This window comes from Rhincodon typus, unplaced genomic scaffold (assembly GCF_021869965.1).
Source record: "Rhincodon typus isolate 14 unplaced genomic scaffold, sRhiTyp1.1 hic_rhity00011581, whole genome shotgun sequence".
Classification (NCBI taxonomy): domain Eukaryota; kingdom Metazoa; phylum Chordata; class Chondrichthyes; order Orectolobiformes; family Rhincodontidae; genus Rhincodon; species Rhincodon typus.
The window spans coordinates 1-7,065 of record NW_025977219.1 but is presented as its reverse complement, the minus strand read 5'-3'; the positions used below and the strand labels follow the sequence as shown (position 1 = coordinate 7,065).

Genomic DNA, 7,065 nt, shown 5'->3' with positions numbered 1-7,065 from the left:
CATTTCTGATGAAGGGTCTAGGCCCGAAACGTCAGCCCCTCTGCTCCTATGATGCTGCTTGGCCTGCTGTGTTCATCCAGCCCTGCACCTTGTTGTCCAATTAGTGGAGATGGTTCTGAAAGACCAGCACCTTTATGCTGCACAATGTAGCTTGTAAAAGGACACTGTCCTTTAACCACTGTTTTTACCACTGTATTTAGAAGTCCTTACAAACATGTTAGTGATGGTACTTCTCCAGCACTTTGTGTGCCTGCTGTATGTCATCCAACATTCCAAAGCACAACAGAATATAGTGTTGATTTCTGCCTTGTAAACCATGGCCCTATTCATAGGTTTGAGATCCTGGTCCTCAAAAATTATCTTTCCTCAGTCAGCCAAGAACTGAACTGTCACATTGGAGACATTCATAAATCTGTCTGTTTCTGTCAAGAAAATGCTGCTAAGATATTGAAAACGGCCCCATTTTCCAGGATCATGACTTTAATCATGGCAAATTCGCGGAAGTTGCTAAGGTGCAAGAAACAACACCAACTGTTATGTATTTTTAATAGATTACCATTTTTAATAGATTCGTTCAGTGTCATGTTTCATTCACATGGTGTCAAATGGGATCTATTTTGACCACAACTTGAATTGGAGCTTTGATGAAGTATTGTGCACTATTTGCACGCAATTTGAATGCCTCATGACCCAGCATATTCCCCTCTTTCCAGTTATCACCAAGCTTAGAAGTCAATAATTTAATGAAACTCGTTTGCCAAGAGTAACACCAAACATACATAAAAATGAGGTATCAACCTGGTGAGCCCAAATCATAAGGCTAACAGCATGCCAAGCAAGATGAGCAGCAAACAACAGACATTATTAAGCAATCTCATAACTAATGATTGCGTCCAAAATTTGCAGTCCTGCTACATTCAGTTTTAAATAATATTCCAAAACTAAACCATTAAGCAGGTCCCACAACTGTCTTCATTCTCAATGATGAGGTAGTCGTACAGATTAGTATGAAAGGCAAGATTGAAGCATTTGAAACCATATTCAGCCAAAAGTAGATGATCCATACAGGTCTATTTGAAGTCCAAGTGCCGGCTGGATTCATTGCATAATGTAAAAGATATAGACCCTTTTAACATTGCGCCAACCCTACTGAAGACTTGTCCTCCTAAACTAGCTGCATGCCTAGCCAAGCTGTTCTGGTGTAACTGCAACTCTGGTACCCCCCTGGCAATATGGAAAACTGTCCAGGTATGTCAGGTCCATAAAATCAGAAGAAATCCAGGAGGACCAGTTACTTCAATTCCTATCATGCTGCCAGTTTGAGGTAAACTGGATAGATAGTGGGGATCTGGCGGCTTCTGATTGGCTTCAGACTGTGGGCTGATTTGCATAAACGAGGAACGCGTGTGGCAGCTCGATTTATATGTCCTTCAGCGGCGTTGGAGATAGACTTTAGAACCCACTTATCCGGAAACTGTCGTGTCTCTGCCCCATTTGATCAGTTATCATGTTTTACTGGATACGAGTTGTGGGTGCGCTGGTGTTTTGCGCAGTTATATACTTTCATGGGCAATGTATGATGGACAATTTTCATTTTAAATTACTATTCTCATGGTCTAGTCACTTTTCAGACTTTGCTCTTTATTTTCAGATTTAAATGCGCAGGTTACAGTGAACCAGCCGCTCTCGATGTCAACGTCTCCAGGAAAGAACGTCCAAATAACTTGCACCCTGTCTGATGCCAATTTACGAAATGGCATTGTGTTCTAGTACAAGCAGATTCCTGGAAATACTCAATAAAGACCGAAAGAACTGCGGATGCTGTAAATCAAGAACAAAAGCAGAAGTTGCTGGAAAAGCTCAGCAGGTCTGGCAGCATCTGTTAAGAAAAAATCAGAGTTAACGTTTCGGATCCGGTGACCCTTCCTCAGAACTCTCTGGAAAAGCTCGCCAGCTTTTAGTCTACTATTGATCTGGAAGCAGCATTTACAGAGGGCCATGCATTTCGGAAAAATTCTCCGGTCTATATCAGGCAACACAGGAACCCTTACAATGGCTAATGTACAACAAAAGGACGCGACGTGCTATTATTGTGCTATGTGGAAAACTGGCTTGATCTTCGGTAAAGGAACGAGTCTGAGTCTTAGCACAAAATAAAACCACTCCTTGCAGAGTTCCATGATTTTTGTTAACTTGGCGGAAATAATGGGTTGCATGTTCTTTAGTGATTGAGGCAAATCAACTGATGGTAAAAGTGTCAACTTCGAAACATGAGGTTTTTAGCAGGCTTCTGCTCATTCTTCAATTGGAAATAGCACTGCCCAAGTGGGCACTTGGAGTGCCTACTGTTTGGAGGTTTTCGGTTGTTATTCCTTCCATTGCATTCTTGACCAGCGCCAATAAGTTACCGCACATGACATTGTGCGTTGAACTCAACGAGCAACACAGAAAGATCTGCAAAGTGTCTTGCTCGTGATCTGTGCCAGTGCCTTTATTAGAATGTGCGCTGTTTGTCTCCCCGCAGATAACCTTGTCGAGTCAGGATATAGGGTGGACTATGAAGTACTGAAGACTTACCAACTTTTCTTGAAGCCTTACAAACTGTAGCTGACTGCAATTTTAATGAGAAAATGCAGACTGTAGGGAGAAAAATTGCAGTCTATCAACAAATTAAGGCTCAAAATATTTCCTAATAACCTACTAACTGGAACCAATTACTCTGATCTTGAGATAACAAGGTGTGGAGCTGGAGGAACACAGCGGGCCAGGCAGCATCCGAGGGGCAGGAAAGCAGACGTTTCGAGTCGGGACCCTTCTTCAGAAATGGAAGAGGGGAAGGTGGCTCTGAAATAAATAGAGGGGGGCGTGAAAGCAGGTAGATAGTTGAGCGGATAGTTTGGGGAAAAGACGGATAGGTCAAGGAGGCGGGGATGAAGCTAGTAAAGGTGAGTGTAGGTAGGAAGTGGGGATGGCGATTGGTCAGTGAGGTGGGAGAAGCGGATAGGTGGGAACAGTCGCGAAACACTTCAACTGCCCCTCCCACTCCCTGGACGACATGTCCAACCTGGGAGAGAAACAAAGTTGCTGGAAAAGCTCAGCAGGTCTGGCACCACCTGTGAAGGAGAAAACAGAGTTAACTTTTCGGATCCGGTGACCCTTCCTCAGAAGTTCTGAGGAAGAGTCACCGGACTCGAAACGTTAACTCTGTTTTCTCCTTCACAGATGCTTCCAGACCTGCTGAGCTTTTCCAGCAACTTTGGTTTTGTTCCTGATTTATAGCATCCGCAGTTCTTTTGGTTTTTATTATGTCCAACCTGGGCCTCCTCCAGTGTCACAAGATGCCACCCGGCAACTGGAGGAAGAGTACCTCATATTCCGCCTTGGAATCCTACAACCCAACGGCCTCAATGTGGACTTTACTAGCTTCAAAATCTCCCCACCCCCGACCTCATCTCAAGACCAGCACCCCCTCTCATCGCCGCCTCCTTGACCGGTCCGTCTTCTCTTCGACCTATCCGCCTCTCCCTCCTCACTGACCAATCCCCACCACTACCTACCTACACTCACCTTTACTAGCTTCATCCCCGCCTCCTTGACCTGTCCGTCTTCTCTCCCACCGATCCGCTCCACTATCTTCCTGCCATCACCGTCCCCTCTCTATTTATTTCAGAGGCCCCTTCCCCTCCCCCATTTCTGAAGAAGGGTCCGGACCCGAAACGTCAGCTTTCCTGCTCCTCTGATGCTGCCTGGCCTGCTGTGTTCCTCCAGCTCCACACCTTGTTAACTCAGACTCCAACATCGGCAGTTCTTACTATCACCTACTGTGATCTTGAATTGCTTTAGTATCGATGCTTAATATTAGTCGTAATTGAAGGAATGGCTTCTAATATACTGTTCCGAACGTTCCTTTTATTCCTAAAATGAGAACGATGCCATGGCCGCTGGCCATGGAGTCGATTGACTAATAGCGCGGAGATTTCCCTTCGTGTCTATTTGCTTCATTATCCCACAATTTCGAAACGTTTCCGATATCCCGAAAATACTTTGCAAGATAACTTTTCCACGTGAGCAATGGAATTTGTACACAAGAGGGAACTAGGAGATTGGAGAAAATATTTTTCCTCCTTTTCAATTTACTGTGGGCTAGGGTTAAGGTTAAATTAATTGGGATGGGGGGGGGGAAATGTGTTAGTCATGATTTTAAACGTAACATATTAAATAGTAAACAATGTCTTTAAAACAGGGTCACTCAAAGTTACTCAATGTAGTGCTGCATGGTTAATTTAATAAACGAATGTTTGAGTGGGCATATTTAGAGTGAAGCTTTGCCAGAACAACCCCAGTCCGCGTTCAACCAGTTCAATGCGGGACATTGACAAATTGACTTGTACTTTCTCGATTCATTCATTGGGCGTGAGCGTCGCTGGCTGGGCTAGAATTTATCGCCTATGCGTGTTGCCCCTTGAGAAGGTGACTGTGAGCTGCCTCCCCGGACTGCTGCACAGTGCTGTTAGAGAGAGGGTTCCAGGATTTTGACCCAGCGACAATGAAGGAACAGCGATACATTTACAAGTAAGGATGATGATTGGCTTGGAGGGGGAATCTTGCAAGATGACGGTGGTTCCCATATATCAGCTTCCCTTGCCCTTCTAAGAGGTAGTAGCCACGGATTTGGAAGACACTGTTTCAGGAGCACCTTAGTTGTTCATTCTGATGTTTTAAATAAAGGAGAACCACTTACTTCAGCAGTTTAATTTCTTAGCCAAAATGCAGAAGAATTTCAAGCTTTTCTTTTAGATACGAAAAACTTACCTTCAAATCTTAATTCTTTGTGTTTTGAACCTATTGTGAATGTTAAATGAAAAGCAGCGGAAAGAACAGAGAATTGTCTATTGTCCTACTGTGGCAAATACCACTGACTCAGAATTGGTTCTGCTATCGCTGAGAGAATGTTGTGATTCTGTGCGTTTATTATACTATGTTTAATCTATTTACTCACACATTTCTCCCTGAGCAAACATAGTTGTTGTATCGTACTTAGCCAGAGCACTTCCTACCCTTCGATTAAAACCGCATAGAGCAGTAGTCCGGAACTTCTTAATTGAGATTTGGAAACGACTTTACATTTTTGTTTTGTACTCGTGATGTTTATAAGCTACGATACTAAACAACGCAGCGCGGGCATACTTTACGCCTATCGAACGCGCAGATGTTTCATCTTTAAATTGAGCAAAGTATAACGGATTTTACTTCGCAAGAAGGACAATCTGTATAAATGTAAAAACCTATACAGAAAGGTCAAGTGTGTGTTGAATAGGATTCAGTTCAACCCGTATTGAACGTGTTTGCATTTTGTGGTGCAAATGGACTCAACGTTTCTGCCCAAATCATAACAGGTCTTACGGACAGATATTTCTTCTCAAAAGCTCGGAAAAAAATCTGACGTCAACTGACAGTTATTTGAATGCTCAGTGTACTGATTAATGAAGTCATTTAAAATTTTGGCAAAGATCTGTAGCCCGGGTTGTGGATGAGATTGTTGACTTGCTCGTTGAGCTGGCTTGTTTTTGTTCAGACGTTTCGTCACCATGCAAGGTGTCATCATCAGTGGGGCCTCCGACGAAGCGATGTTATTCTACGCGGAGGCTCCACTGGTGACGTCACCGAGCATGATGACTAAATGTCCGAACAAAAACAAGCCAGCTCGGCGATCAAGTCAACAACCTCATTAGTGAAGTCAGTTAAACAACTACTTGAAATATAATTAAAGATGTGTTACAACGTTACGTGAGCCCTAGAACCAAATAATATGCGTTAGCCAACGCGGAAAGCGGCTTTTTTAAAAATCTCTATTACAATGTACCTCTGCACCACGGATGTGGACGTTGTCTTCTATATCCGTAGACAACATAAGGCTTCTCCTCTCCGTGATTTTGAAAGCGAGCCCACAATGTACACCATGAGGTTGAAGTAGGATCAGAGAGTAGGTCTTCTCATTGTGCAACACCCTTAATAAACCGGTGCTCTTAAATCGGCAGCCTGACTCCAGATTTTTATTAAATTCACCTTCCACCACTTGCCATGGCGGGATTGGAGCCTGGGTCCCCAAAACATTACCTGGGTCTCTGGATTAATAACGCACCGATAACACCACTGAGCCATCGCCTCCCCCGAAAATGATAACCCGACTCCAGATATTTTCTTAAAATCAACCTTTTCTGACAAATTATCAGAATGTTCTAGAGCAGGTAGGACTTGAACGCAGGTCTCCTGGCTCAGGGAGACAGCCTGCCTCCACGATTTCTGTTTAAATCGAAGGCAACGTTAATCAACATTGGAAAAGACCCAAAATGGGGCCGTTCTTGTGGCTCAGCATGGTGTCGGTACCTTTGAGCCAGAGGACCTGCGTTCAAGTTTCACTTGCTCCATAAGTGTGTCATAACAGGTTACCATAAAAAAGGCGGAAGGTTCACTACCGTCCATAACATCGCAGTGGGAAATATTCAAACCATCATAGTGTTTGATCAGGCTAATGGGCTTATAAGAGCACTTAGTATGCCTGTTTAGGAATACGCACATAGAAGCAAAGCGATCTACTTTTGTATTCTACGTGATGTGAAAGTGCTAGTTTGGAAAATTCTGTGTTTTAACCAAAGCAATTTCTCGCACTCCTGAACCTATTATATTAAAACAGGTCCAAAGGAACCATCCGTCTCCCTCCTTCCACCATCACCAGTTCAAATCACGGAAGAGGACACGGCGACCCTGGTGTGATTAGTGCGCGGTTTTAACCCGAGCGCTGTGAACACTGAATGTGCGGTAGATGGCAGCGTCAGGGTCAATGGGGTTGAGACCAGTCGGATCCAGCAGGAGACGGAAAACACGTTCAGTGTGAGCAGTTATCTGACTCTGTCAGCCTCAGAGAGGAACTCACACGAGCTTTACTCCAGAGATAGCAGGAACTGCAGATGCTGGAGAATCTGAGATAACAAGCTGTACAGCGGGATGAACACAGCAGGCCAAGCAGCATCAGAGGAGCAAGAAGGCTGACATTTCGGGCCTAGA

The 7,065-nt window shown here is 44.1% G+C and overlaps 1 pseudogene; it reads left to right on the top strand.

Moving 5' to 3' along the window:
- Positions 1 to 1,232: 1,232 nt before the first annotated feature.
- Positions 1,233 to 6,955, top strand: LOC125482515 (annotated as a pseudogene).
- The last annotated feature ends 110 nt before the right edge of the window (positions 6,956 to 7,065 follow it).